The sequence below is a fragment of the Lepus europaeus genome, chromosome 8 (genome assembly GCF_033115175.1).
Source record: "Lepus europaeus isolate LE1 chromosome 8, mLepTim1.pri, whole genome shotgun sequence".
Taxonomy (NCBI): Eukaryota; Metazoa; Chordata; class Mammalia; order Lagomorpha; family Leporidae; genus Lepus; species Lepus europaeus.
This window is the reverse complement of record NC_084834.1, coordinates 36441773-36460772: the sequence shown is the minus strand read 5'-3', so window position 1 is coordinate 36460772 and position 19000 is coordinate 36441773. Positions and strand designations below refer to the sequence as shown.

Genomic DNA, 19000 nt, shown 5'->3' with positions numbered 1-19000 from the left:
TTTTCTATCCCTGTACCCGGTAGTTCCCAGCTCTTGGTCCCATGGGCCTACTCTTCATCCCTTCCCAAAATCCCTCCCTTATCAGGACTTTTTCAAACTTATTGAAACAGAAATGTAATGATATTTATCATTTTTAGATTTCATGTTTCCTTATTGTTCTTACAAATTTTATTTATATATTTGTGATGGAGAAAGTGAAAGAGAAGAATACAAAGACATATAGAATTCCCATCCACTGGTTCATTCCCCAAATGCCTGAGAGCCAGGAACTCAAACCATTCAACCACACGATGTTTCAAGATATATATATATTTAACAAAATGGTTACCATAGTGGATTAAATTAACATATGTATCACCTGCGGCCTTTGGCTTTGGTGTGAGAGTAATAGATTCAAGTCCCCCGGTTCTCAGGCCTTTGACTGTGGACTGAATTATACCACTGGCTTTCCTGGTTCTATAATTGTGTAAGCCAATCTCCAAATCATGTGTGTATATGTGTTGTTCTGTAGAAAACCCTAATGCAGCTTGCAAGTAAAGAAACAAAATGATTGCCCCTTCACCCTTTCACTTCTGTCTTCCACCCACCATGCAAAAATGTCTGATGTTCTGATGTCTTCCTCTCTAACTAGAGACCCAGGGGATGTACTTCAGAGGAACATGTTTCATTTAATCAAATCGACACATTACAATGTGTAAGATTAAGGAGGAAACCCTTAGAGCCTTCTCCATCTATATAAAAAAATGATAAAATTCAATATTCATGTATGATTAAAAAAAAACTCCCAATAAACTCAGAACAGGAGGAAATGACCTCTGCCTGGTCAAGGACTTCCAAAATTTCCTCTCCCTCAGGTGAAGTGAAAGGCAAAGATATGCACTATCACCTTGCCTCTTTACTGTCCTACTGGAGGTAGCAGCCAGTACACTAAGGCAGGGAAAAAATGACAAGTATATAGGTCAGTAAAGAAGAAATGAAACTCTTTGTATTCACAGAAGGCATAACCTCATGTGTCTGTGTAGCAGTAATAATCAGAATATTAGGAAGTGCTATGATGTAATTTTTGGCTTATGGGGGTATACATGAGCATCAGCACAAGTTTTGGAGTTCTGTGAGGACCATTACAGCTGGAGAATTCATTTTGAGTAGCTGGATCAGGAAGAAGAGAAGAATCAGGAGGTGGGATTTGGTAGTACAGGTGGTATAGAGATACTCAGAGTCTTTGGGTAGTGACCATTTAATAAACCAGTAAGAAAACTCATACGAACCATCCACCTCTCAGCAACGAATCCATAGTTGCTGTTCTTTGGGTGAATCTATCATTGGCACTTTCTTTCTTTTGTATTTATAAAACTAAACTAGTGGACAGATATCTTAAACATGTGATTGAAGTTTTCAAGTAAATATAAAATACATGAAAATTTCCACTGAGCAGTTTCTGGTCTCAGTTGTGCTGTAAGAAATACATATAAGAATCTGCTGGCATACCTACATCCGAATATTGTACAATTTGAGTTCTATGTGAATGTGTGGAGAGAACCTAAATAATGAAGTGCTTGAACGTGGTGAGTTTGGTTGAGCACATCTTTTGAAAGTGGCTTTGAGCTGGGCTTCAAACTAAGAATACTTTCAGCAGAAAAGATATAAGAATCACCTCTCTCAATGTAGCTCTGATATTAGTATACAATGAATCTGAATGGAGTGACACCAATGGTAAAGTAGTTGTTTCCAACACATCAAGATGAAAACCATTCTAAACAGTAGGAAATAGTGCTAGGATCTGTCACTTACCTATTCCTCCTGATTCTGTGAAGGGTAGAGTAGATTATTTTCTCTTTGTTTTTCCCACAGTCCCATGAAGTTTAGATATTCCCTCCAGTTGGCTTTTCCAGCCCTCTCTGGAACATCTATAGATGTGAAGCAGGAACAAGGACATGAAACAATAAGTCTTCAGCAAAACCATGGATAAGACATGACTTGACTCAGCTCCTTTCTATTTCCATATGAGAGTTCCTGCACTTACCTAGGGGCCATCATTCTGTTCTTTTTCTTTATCTATGATATGAGATCAAAGAAATATGACTTGGTATCTGAGGCATCAGCTGATATACCTGAATGGCTCACAGATGATAAGAAAAAAGGTTTCTGAGGATGTTTACCTTAATAGACTGATCTGGGCAGATTCAATCTTCAGGATTTCTAACAGTGACTTGCAAAACTTTGAATAGTCATACAAATGATGTGGGGTGATAATAAAAAAGGCGTTTGCTTGAAGCCAATCCCTACTGGATTTTAAACTAATTGCCTAGGTGATTCTTGTCCACAGTAAAGCATGAAAACTGGTGTTTGAGCCATTAGTTCCACCTTAAATTTTTTAACCAATCTTTTTGGCCAGCATTTGATCTCTCTGTGTTTAGAAAATGTATTTTATATGGAATATATTTGCCTTCAAATTAAAAGTGCCTCTTCCAACCTCCCTTGCTGCTATGGTCCATCATATACATTCCAGTAGTCATACCTGTCCCAGAGCTTGAATCAGAAGCTTGTGATATGAAGGGGTTAAGGTTCTTTAAATCCATCTTGTCATGGTGGAGGGAGGATATTAATATAGAATGCTGGCTAAAAGCACTCAACTAGTTTGTGAACTGTCCTGATTCTCAAAAAATTAATAGTGGTAATGAATTATAAAGGGCAAGTTTCAATTGAACTAAAGAAAAAAAATCTGAAAGTTTAGTAGTATCTATTTGTATAAAATAGTCTGTCTAATGATGTAAATGACTTAGTTTCATAAAATTCCCCATAACAAAGAAATAGTTGGCATATGTCCTAAAATATTCTGTACTCTTAAAAGCAATACAATTGCATTTATTAATACAATCCTTTTTTCTCCTTTCTTATTGATTATTTTTTAAAAAAAGATTTATTTATTTATTTGAAAGGCAGAGTTACAGAGAGGCAGAGGCAGAGGCAGAGAGAGAAAGGTCTTCCATCTGCTGGGTTACACCCCAGAAGGCCACAACGTCCAGAGGTGGGCAGATCCAAAGCTGGGATCCAGGAGATTCCTCTGGGTCTGCCATGTGAGTGCAGGGGCCCAAGGACTTGGGGCATCTTCCACTGCTTTCCCAGGCCACAGTAGAGAGCTGGATTGGAAGTGGAGCAACTAGGACCTGAATCGGTGCTCATATGGGATGCCAGCACAGCAGACCAGGGCTTTAACCCACTCCATCACAGCGCCTCCCCTTATTGACTTTTTAAAGTTATAGAAAGTGAACAAATGTCATGTATTTTATATATACAGTTTTTAAAAAATTCTGAGTTAGTAATAATAACTGTTTTAACTCAGTGTGCTAAAATGCAAAAATATTTTCAGTAAAAAATGTGTTTCTCATCATTGACATCAACTGATTAAAAATCAGACTGAAAACTTAGGTAAATTTTTATACATCTGAATCTTGAAAATCAATTCTGCCATAATTAATTCTAAATAATTTTAGCATAATTTTTTCTTCAAAAATGAGACTTAAGTAAGTTATATCTTCACTCTAAAAACTGAATGCAAAATTTACTGGGTTATAGTATACAAAGATAAACTCGAACAACAGAAAAAGATTTAAACATAATAATTCCTTTTCAAAAATAAAGTTCACATACTATAAACAAAAGACAAGGTGTTATCTCATTCCTAGTGAAGCAGTCTTGCGTATGGTAGCTACTCAATATTTGTTCAACTAGACCTAGCATCAACATCACTCCACGAACACTTAAATAAAAGAGAGCTCATTATCTGTTTAAAAATGTTTGCAAAATACTCTTATGTGTGCTGAAAGTGCTGTCTTTATAATCTGAGAACACTAAAACAGACCTACTCATCAACTCACTTTTTTTGCAAGAATACATTGAATATTTTTATTTTACCCATCAAGAATGTGCTATCCATGTTAGAATTAATCTCTTTAAGAGTTCAATTGACTATGAACAAAACAAAATTGTTGTCAGATATTCACAAATGTAACACATTCCTTATATTTTAGTAACACTAGGTAGTTTCTATGATCCATATTTTATAAAGAATTCTGCTTAGATTTTAAATTTATGCACAAAACTTAAAAGGGATAGGTTAGTTAGTAATTATATTTTTGACAATTTTAGCTCTCAGTTAGATATAGCTTAAAAACAAATAAAAAATGTTCATGACAACTTTGTAAGAGATCTTTGATAATATTTAAATACTTAATTTTGTTATAACTGATGATCTAAAAAGGCTCTGTCTTCACATTTTATCATGCAGTAAATTGAACACTTTCTTTTGAGAATTATAATCTTCTCTGTCAATCAACTGTGCCCCCAAATAAGTCACATTTAACTGAAATATTTTAGCTAACTTGAACTCTCAACATATAACTGAATACTATTTTCAGAAATTCACTCTTTTAACTTACCACACATAAGCCCAAATAAATACAGGTATACACACAGGACCACATAATTCAAGCAAGGTTCTCCAATTACTATTTTAAGACAATGACATATGAGTATTCAAGGAGGTAACGCTGGCAAGCCATAGTATGGCACTTTGCTATTTGTGCTGCAAATTCCAATGTACATTAAAATTTAAAAATGAAAAATGCAAGAAAAGAGTGTTTCTAAATCTTAAAGAACAGTTATCCAGTGGTTACTTTTCGACATGTAATATCTAAAACCACTCACTACTTTCTAAGGAAAAGGCCCATTTGGGTGACAAAATGGAAGCAGGAGCAAGCTGATAAGCTGAAAGGCAGGGTGGCTCTGGAAAGGACCTGTGCCTGTTTTGAAAATAATGCGTTTTAATAATGGAAGAGGAAAATGCTATTAGAGCACTTACTTCAGAAAACACTAACAGTTTTTATCATTGCCTCAAGAATCCATGATGCCAAAATATACACAATAAATGAAAAAATAAATCAACTACCGTAAGATTCTGTTAGTACAATGACAGGCATTATATTACCTGAAATGTGGACAATTCTATAAACATGGATCTTCCTATAGCACAGTATTTGACAATTTTGGTACAAAATGTGTGCTACTGAACTCAAAAAATTTTTTATGAAATCCTTAGGATTTGCAATAAACCCTAGAGTAGGTAAAGGCAAGCTGAAATATTGACCATATGGTATGATTATTGAAGCCACTGTGGCTAGAAATGTAAAATAGAGCAGTGAGTCGATTCTCAATGTACTAGTGTGGTGTGCTTTAGATAAAATGGACATATCAACATTGTTTTTGATAGATGACAACATTACTTACTGAGGAATTTTTGTTTTCTTGTAAAACCTTGTTAAAACCCTTAAAAGTGGTGTGTGTGTGTGTGTACACTTATTTTGTAAATTCCACATGCAAATTTAATAGGCTCAGTCTTAGTGATGGAGTAAAAGAAGTGAATTTCTATTCTCAATATAATTTTTATTTAGGATGAAGTCCATTACCAGAGAAGAATATTTCTACTATTCTGATAGATTCTTCCAATTTAAGTTATCACAACAATGACTCAACTAAATATCACAGAAAGCAGCTACGATACCTGAAAATGTGATCTTTCAAACTGCTGTCTGTTGTGGATACCAAATGCTCATTTTGATAGTGCCTGCTTAGAGTAAATATGCATCAGTCCTGATGTGTTTTGATTCCTTCAGGTAACACCTAGTAAAGAGAGAGCAAGCACAAAATCTATTGTAAATTCTCAAGCTTCACCTTTTTTTTCCTTTTGCCCTGAATTCAAAATCTAAATAAAAAATTATATAAATTCTAATTTGCAGAGTAAAGTTATATATGCAAATGCATAGGTATATGCATTTTTCCCCAGTGACACACTTTTCTCGATGGTCAAATATAAATCTTATCAAAGTTGGTGAACTCAAGAGGCTTCCATAGCCTTGGCAGCTCATGACAAGAGCCTTGGGTGATTATTGACGTCATAAATAGGAGTATCAATTGTTAAATCAACAACGGGAGTCACTGTGCACTTACTTCCCAAGAAGGATCTCTGTCCTTAATGTGTTGTACTATGTGAATTAGCAGTATAACTAGTACTCAAACAGTATTTTTCACTTTGTGTTTGTGTGTGGGTGCAAACTGTTGAAAGCTTTACTTAGTATATGCTAAATTGATCATTGCGGTTTTGATTTGCATTTCCCTAATGGCTAGTGATACTGAACACTTTTTCATGTGTCTGTTGGCCATTTGGATTTTCTCTTTTGAAAAATATCTGTGGCCCATCTCTTTAATGAGTTGTTTTGTTGTGGATCTTGATCTCTTTGTAGATTCTGGTTATTAAACCTTCATAGGTAGCATAATTTGCCAATAATTTCTCACTTTTTTTTTGATTGCCTCTTCAATTTCCTGACTGTTTCGTTTGCAGTACAGAAACTTCTCAATCTGATGTAATTCCAATTGTTAATTTTTGCTTTGACTGCCCATGCCTCTGGGGTATTTTCCAATAAGTCTTTGCCTGTGCCTATATCTTGCAGGGTTTCTCTGATGTTCTCTAATAATTTGATAGTGTCGGGTCACAATTTTAGATTTTTAATTGATGTTGGGTGGATTTTTGCGTAAAGTGTAAGGTAGGGGTCCTGCTTCATACTTCTGCACATAGAAATCTAGTTTTCTCAGCACCAGTTGTTGAATAAGTTGTCCTTGCTCCAGGAATTGGTTTTAGATCCTTGATCAAATATTAGTTGGCTGTAGATGTTTGGATTGGTTTCTGGTGTTTCTATTCTGTTCCATTGGTCTATTCATCTGTTTCTGTACCAGTACCACGCTGTTTTGATTACAATTGCCCTGTAGTATGTCCTGAAATCTGGTATTGTGATGCTTCCAGCTTTGTTTTTGTTGTACAAGATTGCTTTAGCTATTCGAGGTCTCTTGCTTCTCCATATGAAGAATGTCTTTGGTATCTTGATTGATATCACATTGAATTTATAAATTGCTTTTGGTAGAATGGATATTTTGATGATGTTGATTCTTCCAATCCATGAGCATGGAAGAGTTTTCCATATTTTGGTATCCTCTTCTACTTCTTTCTTTAAGATTTTGTAATTCTCATCGTAGAGATCTTTAACGTCCTTAGTTAAGTTTATTCCAAGGTATTTGATTGTTTTTGTAGTTATTGTGAATGGGATTGATCTTAGAAGTTCTTTCTCAGCTGTGGCATTGCCTGTGGTTTTAGCTCCTTGATCAAATATAAGTTGATTGTAGATGTTTTTATTGATTTCTGGCATTTCTATTCTGTTCCATTGGTCTACCCATCTGTTTTTGTACCAGTAACAAGCTGTTTTGATTATAACTGCCCTGTAGTACATCTTGAAATCTGGTATTGTGATGCCTCTGGCTCTGTTTTGTTGTATAAGATTGCTTTAGCTATTCAAGGTCTCCTGTGCCTCCATATGAATTTTAATGTCACGTTTTCCAGATCTTAGAAGAATGTCTTTGGTATTTTGATTGGTATTGCATTGAATCTGTAAATTGCTTTTGGAAGAATGGACTTTTTGATGATATTGATTCTTCCAATCCATGAACATGGAAGATTTTTCCCACTTTTTTGTATCTTCTTCTATTTCTTTCTTTAAAATTTTGTAATTCTCATCGTATAGTTCTTTGACTTCCTTGGAGAAGTTTATTCCAAGATATTTGAATTTTTTTGTAGCTATTGTGAATGGGATTGATCATAGAAGTTTTTTCTCAGCAGTGGCATTCTCTGTGTTTACAAAGACTGTTGATTTTTGTGTATTGATTTTATATCCTGCTACTTTACCAATCTCTTCTATGAGTTCAAACAGTCTCTTAGCAGAGTTCTTTGGATGCCCTAAATAATCACATTGTTGGCAAATAGGCATATTTTGACTTCTTCCTTCCCAAGTTGTATCCCTTTGATTCTTTTTCTTGCCTAATTGCTCTAGGTAAAGCTTCTAGTACTATATTAATAGCACTGGTAAGAGAGGGCATCCCTGTCTGGTACCGGATCTCAGTGGGAGTGCTTCCAACTTTTCCCCATTAAATATGATGCTTCTGTGGGTTTGTTATAAATTGCCTTGTTGTGTTGAGGAATATTCCTTCTATAGTCAATTTACTTAGAGTTTTCATCATGAAAGGGTGTTAGTTCTTTAAAAGTCTGATGAATTCAGCAGTGAATCCATCCTGTCCTGGGCTTTTATTTGTTGGGAGGGTCTTTATTATTGGTTCAATTTCTAACTCGGTTATGGGTCTGTTTAGGTTTTCTATGTCTTCATGGTTCAATTTAGATAGGTTGCATGTATCCAGGAATCTATCCATTTCTGCTAGATTTTCCAGTTTGCTGGCATATAACTCTTTGTAGTAATTTCTGATGATTATTTTTATTTCTGTGGTGTTTGTTGTTACATTCCATTTTTCAGCTCTAATTTTGTGGATTTGGGTCTTCTATCTCCTTTTATTTTTTTAGTTGGGCCAAACGTGTCTATTTTGCTTATTAAAAAAAAAAAAAGCTCTTCATTTTGCTGATCATTTGTATTTTTTGATTTGATTTTGTTGATTTCTTCTCTAATTTTAATTATTTCTTTTCTCCTACTAGTTTTTGGTTTGTTTTGCTGTTTTCTAGATACTCAGATGCATTGATAGCTCATTTATTTGGTGCCTTTCCCATTTCTTGATGTAGGCACCTATTGCTATAAACTTTACCCCAACACTTCTTTTGCTGTATCCATAAATTTTGATTTGTTGTGCTGTCATCTTCATTTGTTTCCAGAAAGTTTTTGATTTTTCTTTTGATTTCTTCTATGACCCACTGTTCATTCCAGAGCATGTTGTTCAGCTTCCGTGTTCTTGATATGCTCTAGAGATTCCTGAGTTGCTGATTTCCAGCTTCATTCCACTGTGGTCTGAGAAGATGCATGGTATAATTTAGATTCTTTTTAATTTGCTGAGACTTGCTTTATGGCCTAGTATTTGTCAATCCTAGAGCATGTTCCCTGCACTGCTGAGAAGAATGTGTATTCTTCAAGTGTAGGATAAAAAGTTCTGTAGATATCTGTTAGGTCCATTTGGTCTATAGTTTTGATTAAATCTGCTCTTTGTTGATTTTCTGTCTGGTTGATCTGTCCATGGCTGACAGTGGAGTATTGAAGTCCCCTAATACTATTGTATTGGAGTCTAAATCTCCCTTTAAGTCCATTAACCTTTCTTTTAAATAGCCATGTGCCCTGTAATTAGGTGAATATACATTTATTATAGTTACATCTTCCTGTTGAATAGATCCCTTAATCATTATATAGTGCCCCTCTGTCTCTTTCAATAGTTTTTGTGTTAAAGTATATTTTGTCTGTTATTAAGATGGCTATAACAGCTTTTTTGTTTCTGTTGGCATGGAATATCTTTTTCCAACCTTTCACTTTCAGTCTGCATGCATCTTTGTTGGGAAGATGTATTTCTGGTAGATAGCAAATAGATTTTTTTTAATCCATTTAGCCAGCCTGTGCCTTTTAACTGGGGAGTTAAGGCCATTTACATTCAATGTGACTATTGATAAGTGATGACTTTACCATGTTATTTTTCCAAAGATATTCCTAATTTATACTTTGAACTTCCTTTGGTATTTTACTGAGAGATTTTCTTCCTTTACCTTCTTTCATATTGATGACCATGATTCTGTGTTTCTTTGTGTAACACACCTTTAAGCATCTTTTGCAGGGCTGGATGGGTGGTGATAAATTCTTTCATTTTCTGTTTGTTATGAAAGGTTTTTATTTCACCTTCATTTACAAATGAGAGCTTTGCAGGGTATAATATTCTGGGCTGACAGTTTTTTTTTTCTCTTAGGATTTGGGCTATATCTCTTCATTCTTTCCTAGCCTGCAGGGTTTCTGATGAGAAGTCATCTGTGAGTCTAATTGGAGATCCTCTGAAAGTAATCTGGCATTTCTCTCTTGCACATTTTAGAATCTTCTCTTTATGTTTCACTGTGGTGAGTTTGATTACAATGTGTCATGGTGAGTATCTCTTCTGGTCATGTCTATTGGGATTTCTGTGTGCTTCCTTTACTTGCATGTCCCTATCTTTCTCCAAACCTGGGAAGTTTTCTGCTAGTATTTCACTAAAAATGCCTTCTAATCCTTTCTCTCTTTCCATGCCTTTAGGAACTCTTAGAACTCAAATATTGGGTTTTTTTAAATAGTATCCTGTAGATTCCCAACTTTGTTTTTTAGATTTCTAATTTCTTATTTTCTTTGGTTTGACTGTGTACTTTCCTGTGCTTTGTCTTTTAAGTCTGATATTCTTTCTTCTACATCACTGATTCTGTTTATAAGGCTCCTCACTACATTTTTTTTATTTGTTCTATTGAATTCTTCATTTCATTTTGATTTATCTTTAAGATCTCTATTTCATGATCTATTGAATTCTTCACTTAATTTTGATTCTTCCTTAGGATCTCAAATTCATGGGAGAGATTTTCTTTCATGCCCTCTATGGATTTTAGTAGTCCATGCGTTTGCTGTTGATTATTTCTATGTAATCTTAAGATCAATATTTTGAGTTTCATTTTTTGCATTTCTTCTCTTTGTCTTCATAATCTAGTATTTAAATGTTATGTTCTTTTGGAAGCATCATGTTGTCTTCCTTATTCTTGTTTCTTGGATTTTTGCATTTGTTTTTCTGTATTTGTGGAGATACCCGTTGGTTTCTTCTTCTTTTCCCCCCCACTATGGTGGCTTTTAGCGTTGTACTGACTCTGCAGATAAGTGGATTGTCTGCTTCCAGTGTCTCTCTATAGGCTTGTAGTGGGTGTGGCTAGAGAGCTCTTTTCAGTTCTCCAGGGTTCAGTGCATGCCTAAGGTGACACACCCAGTTTTGGCATGGAAAATCTCTCTCTCTCTCTCTCTCTCTCTCTCTCTCTCTCTCTCTTATCAGAAGGGAAGTATATTCTGCTCAGTTGAACTCTTCTCCTCAATGAAGACCAGTGCCTGAGCGCTAGCCCCAGTGGGTATAATATTCATTTGCTCTATCGCAAGGACCACACAAAGGATCTGTGCAGTCCTCAATGTATGTTCAGATTCCCCAGCAATGTCTCTCACCAGGTATACAGGAACCCCCGAACTTGTGGTGTTTCCCACTGAGACTGCTCAAAGTCCCAGCCACATCATGAGTTCTCCAACATACCCTCAGTGTTTTCACAGTCCTAGTGCAGAAGCTTCACACAGTCATAAGCTCCTAGCCGCCTGTTATTTCTCCTCACCAGAGTCAGAAATCTCCACTCAGCTGATTGCTGGGTACAGACACGAGCTGGTGCAGCTGTTAAGTATGTCCAAAATGGTGCCCACTCTATTGGCTTGCCACAGTACACTTTTGTAAAGTGATAAGAGAGAGAGAGAAACGTGTCCTTCCCATCTTTTTTTGTTTGTTTGTTTGTTTGTTTCTCCTCTAGTTTGGCTGGTGCACTTTCCCCCATGGGGCTTCAAGCTGTGTTCTCTCTAGGCTCTTCCTGCTACTTTTTTTTACCAGTGGGTTGGTCTTCTGAGGTCTGATCTCACCTCACTTTCCAGTGTTGGTGTGTAGCTTCTCGGCTGTTGCAGTCTTGAGCTGTGGGTGCCCACACCCTCCATGTAGGTCTACCGTATCCTTCTAATTTCAGTAGTTTCCTCTGACATTTTTCCCCTAACTCTTCCCTGAGACTACACCATCTCCTCCTTTTTAAAACTATCTTCTCCTGCACTAGTGCACTAAGCACCCTCTTTATTCTGCCATCTTGGAACAGCCCCCCCCCCACTTTTAACATGTACAGAATTCCTCATATACATGTAAGTCAGCATAAATGTCACCATAAATTAAAAAAATTGCTTCAGCAAAAAGCATGATTTCTTGCTGAAATCATAGCCTCAATCAGTTCTCAATCATTGCAAATTTGGATAAACCCATATTTTGTTGAACAGTCGACATACAAACACCACAAATTTAACCAGAAGTCTGGGCCAACTCATTGCATGTTTGCCCCTGAATGAAAAATAAATTGGAACTGAAGCAGTGTATTGCCATAACTTACCTTGAAAGTAAGCATGTTCTTCTATATTTATTCACTCAGACTGGAGACATTATTGGTAATCTCCAATACAAGTGCTTTTGAGGAAAACCTACATTTAAACTTTGAGATAGCATAGGACAAAAAATCCAAATTCATTTTTCTTTTCTCAAAATAATGGAATATCCTTTTGAAACTTAGTATCTCTAGTTATCAGTATTATTGCATTATTGAGCTACTGCAATACAGCACAGCTTGCTTAAAATGGCAAGACACAAAAAAACCTGAAGTACTATATAAACAAAAAAAGTCACTGAAGATAATTTAATACCTTGAGGTGAATAAATCAATCTAATTTAAAGCTGAAGAATATACCATAAATTATTTACCTGAAATGCAAGTCATACGCTTTTCACTACCTGTTCTATGGACAAGAAAAACAGATACAACTCTTGCTTATGGTTTGTGTATTAGCATCCTTCTGGACTGGAGGAGTATAAATCAATTCCATTTTTCTACTGTTCATGGAAGATGTCAGGACTGTTTTAGGCATTTGCGAGGAATGCCAAACTGTGGTACTGTGCAGAGGCTAGTGCTCAGAAGACTTCTGCTACTGAGAGTGTGATTGAATCATGGACTCCCACCCTGATGTTTCCATTATATCAGTTGCTTGATTGCTGTTCCAGTTTTTCCCATCTTAACACCCGAGTTGTCAAAGTATACTGCACCTATTAATAAAGCCTATGGCTTGTGTTTTCAACTGTTCCGCACTGAGCAAATCTGCAAGACCAAGGTATCAGCAACATTTTCTACTGAGAGGTTACTACCCAAAGCATTTTCACACAGTGCATATTTGTCTGCATCTGCCAACAGTTTTCAGCCATTTTATCAAGATTTGGTGCTTTTCCCATGTAAATGAATTTTATCATTTCTTTATAAACCTCAGGGTTGAAGTCACTTATTTCTACTAGATTCTTTTTGCATTCTTCCATTTCATATTCAAATATTTCATTCAAAGCTAGGGATCAGGCTGCAAGTACAAAGTTATGAGCTTTAAATTCTTGCCCTCTCACACACAAAAATAAATAAATAAATAAAAAGCAAAAAACCTGTAATCTGTAAATCTCATGTTTTCCCAGAGATCAGATAAATCTTCTTTAGTTGACATTCAGGCACCTTCAACATATTTGTATTAGTATGTCCTGGTACGTTTACTGAATCTTGGGCCACACTCGCCTCACAAAATAATGTAAGCTTGTCATCTGATAAAAGACCATTGGCTTCATCAAGCAAAAATTCCCTTCTAATGAATTTTTTAAAACCCCAGTCCTTTCCTTGCACAAATTGGTATATTCTTTGGCTTTTCCTTGCTTTTGTTTCTTCCCTTTTAGCGTTCAGAAGGAAAATTTGAATTTTGCGTGACCTTCACTTTTGGGGCAGCTGACTAAAAGCAAACATAAGGACAAGTAGTCTGGTTTCATCATCTAATCCCTTTGGGTTTACCCTCAGGCACCATTTCATTTTTTCATTTGGCCCAGATGAAAATGGTGAACTTTTTAACACTTCACTAAGTTCTTCTCAACCAAAACTGAAGTTATTGATGGTACACATGTAGGGAAATTTTACTACTTTAATTTGTGTATAACACTAGCTTTCTGCTATAGGACCAGTGGACATATCTCCAGGTAGAGGTGGGGATGGTGCCCGAGACATTGTCATTTTATTGTAGTCTTTTAGGATTTAAATAGCACCTCATGCAGCTGAGTATTTGTGCAGGGCTGTGCCGGGGAGTTCCAGAGCAGTTTCATCTCCCACTGAGGTGGCTGCCTCCGTGGCCCTAGGAGCCTGGGCTGTGGTAGCTGAGGCAGCAGGAGTGATGGCGGCTGCCTTGCTGAACTGCATCCCTCCTCCCTGGTCCACCTGTCTTCCCTTCCCCATCTCTCCCTCCTAAACTTCTTCCCCTCATACGTACAGTTTTAAGAGCATCATGATCCTACCCACCCCACCCTCCCTCTCTCCCTCTCCCCCACCTGCTTCCTTCTTTTCTTATTTTGCTTTTAATTTTCACAGTGACATACATTCAATTTACTTTATAATCACAAGCTTAAAATCCATTCCACTAAGTAAAAAAATTCAAGAAATATTAAGTAGAAAGACCACTGTTCCTCAAGAATACAGGCAAGGGCTGTACACAATCAAATCTCAAAGTGTCAATTTTGCTCATATACATTACATTTTTTGTTCTTTACCAGTTACCACAAATCAAGGAAAGCATAAGGTATTTCTCTTTTGGGGACTGGCTTATTTAACTAAGCACAATGGTTTCCAGTTGTATCCATTTGGTTGCAAAAGACAGGATTTCATTCCTTTTTACAGATGTTCATAATATATATATATATGTATATGTATATATATGTATGTCATAATAAATTTCTTAAAATTGGGCTTTTTACCATTTCTAGTTTTCCTCTTCAAAACAACCTGGCTCTCTGAGGGTATTGTGGGTTACAAAAGGATTTTCCTGAGGCAGAGAATCTCATCAGTGGTGTCATTCTGTGGCATTTTAGGTAGATTAGCATTGTTTTATAGCCTCCTATTCATGTCTACAGTCACTGAATGGATGGCTTAGCAAAATAAATCAAGCGTTTGAGAGAGAATTAAAATATATTCAAGCTCAGAAGATTTCTCCTGTTCTACTGATTATTTGGAAAAATGTAGGTCAGAGAAAGAGTACAAAAAAGGAAAGATAGATAACATTCTTTGGAATTATGTGCTTCATTTTTTTTCATTAAAGACGCAACTATGCATCGAACATAAACCAAAGTCCACTAAATTCTGAATTTTGTAGCAAAAATCCCAACCCACACACAATTGGCAACAGGGAGGAAAAAACTGCAGATTTCTTTTGATAGATAAATCATCTTGGGTATGTCTGGGGCCTGAAAGATGGGCTCAACATTTTAGTTTTCTGAAATAAGTTGGAGTGTCATGTCAGTCATAAATCATCGAAGTTTAGTAAGAGGTCTCCGAGGAAGGCTATTGCCAGCTGAGATGGAAAAGAAGCAGCAAAATAGACCCAGTGAGGTTGCTATGTCTCCATAAAATCACATTCCAAATACTGGGGTCGTAGTGATTCAGAGAATTTGGGCTTTTAAATGAAATACTAGAATTTATATTTCCCAATGTTTAGATACTTCTTAGAGTGTGAGATGTTACTCTCTGTTCATTTTGATGGGGCAAACATGAAGACAAGAGAAGTAATGATAGAGAAACTGCAACCAATTAATTCTGTTGTTTATGTACTAGAGCCAGGTCACTCAGGTCAGAACTATGTCCTTAGATGGCCTTGGGACTTCTGATCCATGGACATGTCGCTGTTCTATCCTGAAGGATATAGTTGGAAATCCAGTCCCTCTCATCTTGGACCAATGTTTCTTCAAAGACAACAATAAAAAATGTTTTCCGGAACCCTTTCAGAGGCCATAAATGGTTGTCATTATTAAAACCCACATACCACGTGTCCCTGGAATGAATTGTCTATGTGTTTTCATTTGGAAGCGAGAGAGAGGTTTTGATTCTGTGTAGTACTTGTCCTGACTCAAAGTTAAATTTATGTCCGTGCTAACTAAACTCTCTAATGAAGTTTTGTGGTAAGAAAGCTTGCTAGGCATTTCAGATTTGTGAATAAAGGTGGTAGGTAATAAATCAGTATCAATAGTTCAAGAAATATGTTACATGGGGCATCTGTTGACAAAGAATGTATTGATGGAGATATCTTACTAATACTTTATCCATTCTTGACTACCTGTCTTTTCATGGTACCTATCAGGAAAAGATTTTTACCTAAAGCATTTGCATTTTACCTCATCTGCAAATTAATTTAGGTTTGTGAGCACTACTAGACTAAAAATAAACAAAAATGACATGAGTTAATGTGACTACAAATTTGGCATCTTAAAAGTTGCCAAAAATCTCTGCTTCTGTTCCCAGTTCAAATATTGCCCTTTTAAAAAATGTTTATTTATTTGAAATTCAAGAGTTGCAGAGAGAGAGGGAGACATACACACAGATGTTCCATCCACTGGTTCACTCCCCAGATGGCCGAAACAGCCAGCGCTTGGCCAGCCTGACGCCAGGAGCCAAGAATTTCATCTGGGTCTTCCATATGGATGGCAGGGACCCAAACACTTGGGTCATTTTTCACTGCTTTTACTAGGCCACTAACAGAGAGCTGGATCAGGAGTAGCTGAGATTCGAACCGGTACCCATATAAGATGCCAGTGTCATAGGCAGTCACTTTTCTCACTATGCCACAATGCTGGCTCCCCATATTGTTTGATCAACACTTTCTCCTTCAAAGATAAGAGCTCCTACTAGTCCTTACCTCATTCTCTACTACTGGTGCCATCTCCCAAATCACATAAAAAATTAGAGATGAGCAATGCATCATTCCTATTTTTACCTTCTTCTTCTCCCATCTTCAACCTAACATCTCATAGGGAAAATATCCTATACTTACCTTCTTATATTTGCCTTCTGCCTTCCACATTCTTAGAGCTCTCACTGCATCAGTTATCTCTTCCCTGGCATTCTCTCTTTGTATCTCTCATACTCTATTGGCTATGAATGTATTCAATCTCTCCAACCTTAAAAATAAAACCATGAGCTTTTGCCAGCCTCTAACTAAACTATATGTTTGTTTATTTTCACCATTTTTTTAAAGATTTTATTTATTTATTTTAGAGGAAGAGTTACAGACAGTGAGAGGGAGAGACAGAGAGAGAAGGTCTTCCACCTGCTGGTTCACTCCCCAAATTGGCCCCAAAAGCAGGAGCTGGGCTGATCTGAAGTCAATAGCCAGGAGCTTCTTCCGGGTCTCCTACCTAGGTGCAGGAACCCAAGCACCTGGACCATCTTCTACCGTTTTCCTAGCCCATAAACAGAGAGCTGGTTCAGAAGAGGAGCAGCCAGGACTAGAACGGGTGCCAATATAGGATGCTGGTGCCTCAGGCAGATGATTAGCCTACTGGGCCACAGCACCCACTCTCATAGTTTTTTTTTTTTTTTTTTTTTTTTTTTTAAGATTTATTTATTTGAAAGGCAGAGTTATAGAGAGGCAGAGGCAAAGAGAGATAAAGAGATCTTCCATCTGCTGGTTTACTCTCCGATGGCTGCAATGGCTGGAGCTGTATGGATCTGAAGCCAGGAACCCCGAGCTTCTTCCAGGTCTCCCACGTGGGTGCAGGGGCCCAAGCATTCTACTGCTTTCTGAGGCCATAGAAGAGAGCTGGATTGGAAGTGGAGCAGCTGAGTCTGGACCTGGCACCCATATGGGATGCTGGCACTGCAGGCGGCATCTTTATGGGCTAAGCCACAGCACCAGTCTCCCTCTTCCCCACCCCCATGCTGCCCCATACACACAGTTTTTTTTAAAATAGTAGTCTTAACTCTGTTTTTCCACCATATCTTTCTTACACTTCTTCATTTGTTGTTATAAGACTTTTTTTTAAAAAAAATACCTCCATTACGTTAACTCTGTTCCTGAGAATATCTTCATAGCTCTTAGATTCAAATGGACACATTCTCAATTCTTGTCCTTTTGATTTGATGATATTTGATAATATTGATGACTTTCTCTTCCTAAAAAACTCTCTTTAGTTTCCAGAATTCCATTTCTTTCATATCTTAGGAACTTAGTCAAATCCAGAAGTTCTTCTTCCCCACCAATTCTTTCCCACCCATTCTTTCACTTAATTCTTTATTAATTTATGGAGTACTGTGTGATATTCTGGTACATGTATAATGTCCAATCAGGATAAATATATCACTTCATAACTTTAAAATTTCTTTTTCATGATGTGCTGGGATTGGGCAGGAAGATGACTATAGATTACATTAATGTACTATATATTCCTCTATAAAAACATTTTTTATCCATTCACCCACTGATGGACATCTCCGTTGATCCAATGTGTTAACTGTTATGAATACAGTGAAAGTGAGCATGGGAGTGCAGGTAGTTCTTTCATGTGATGATTTCCTTTCCTTCAAATATATACCCATAAGGGAGATAGATGACCAAGTGATAGATCTACTTTCATTTATTGAGAATAAGTGTAATATACCACAATGTCCATACTAATTTGCATTTCCACTGACAGTGTATTAGAGTTCACTTTTCTCCACAACCTTTCCATCAATTTCTATTTTTTGTCGTATTAGTAATATCCATTCTAACTGGAGTGAAATAACATCTTGCTGTGATTTGAATTTGCATTCCCTGATGACTAGTAATACTGAGCATTTTGTTTTAATGTGTTTGCTGTCTATTTGCATTTCTTATTCTGAGAAATGTATATTCAGTTACTCTGCCCATTGATTAATTGGATTGGTTGCTGTTTTGTTTGGTTTTCTGAGTTCTTTAAATATTCTGGAAATTAGACCTTTTTCAGATAAAGAATTTTTGAATATATTCTCCCATTCTGTTGGTTTACATCTCTTTCTCATTTCCAAATCTGCACATCCATTTATAAACAATGCCTTCTGGGTATTTCCATGGGTGTGTTGCACAGGAAAACAAATTCTCTCTCTCTCTTTCTCTCTCACACATACACACACACACACACACATACGTTTTCTATCAATTTCCCTGTAGATGGGACCACCATCAATCAGATATTCAATTCAGAATTATTCCTAAATCATCCCTCAGCTTTCTTCTTCCCTCTCCTTTAGTCATGTGCAACCAGTCCCTGTGGTCTAGTTGTACCTCTCAAATCACTCTAGTAACTGTTTCTTTGCCTCTCTGATCACTGCCACTGGCTTCCTTTAGACTTTAATCTTTTCCTATATGAAACATTACAAGATTCTATGCCAAAAAATTGAGATTTTTAAAATAGCTAGACAATTTAATTATACTTTAAGTTAAGTTTCATGATGAGATTTATATAAACTACATATACTTACACTTTTTTGCTG

The 19000-nt window shown here is 36.6% G+C and overlaps 1 pseudogene; it reads right to left on the bottom strand.

Moving 5' to 3' along the window:
* Window positions 1-12556: 12556 nt before the first annotated feature.
* On the bottom strand, window positions 12557-13735 carry LOC133765513 (speckle-type POZ protein-like; annotated as a pseudogene).
* Between the last annotated feature and the right edge of the window lie 5265 nt (window positions 13736-19000).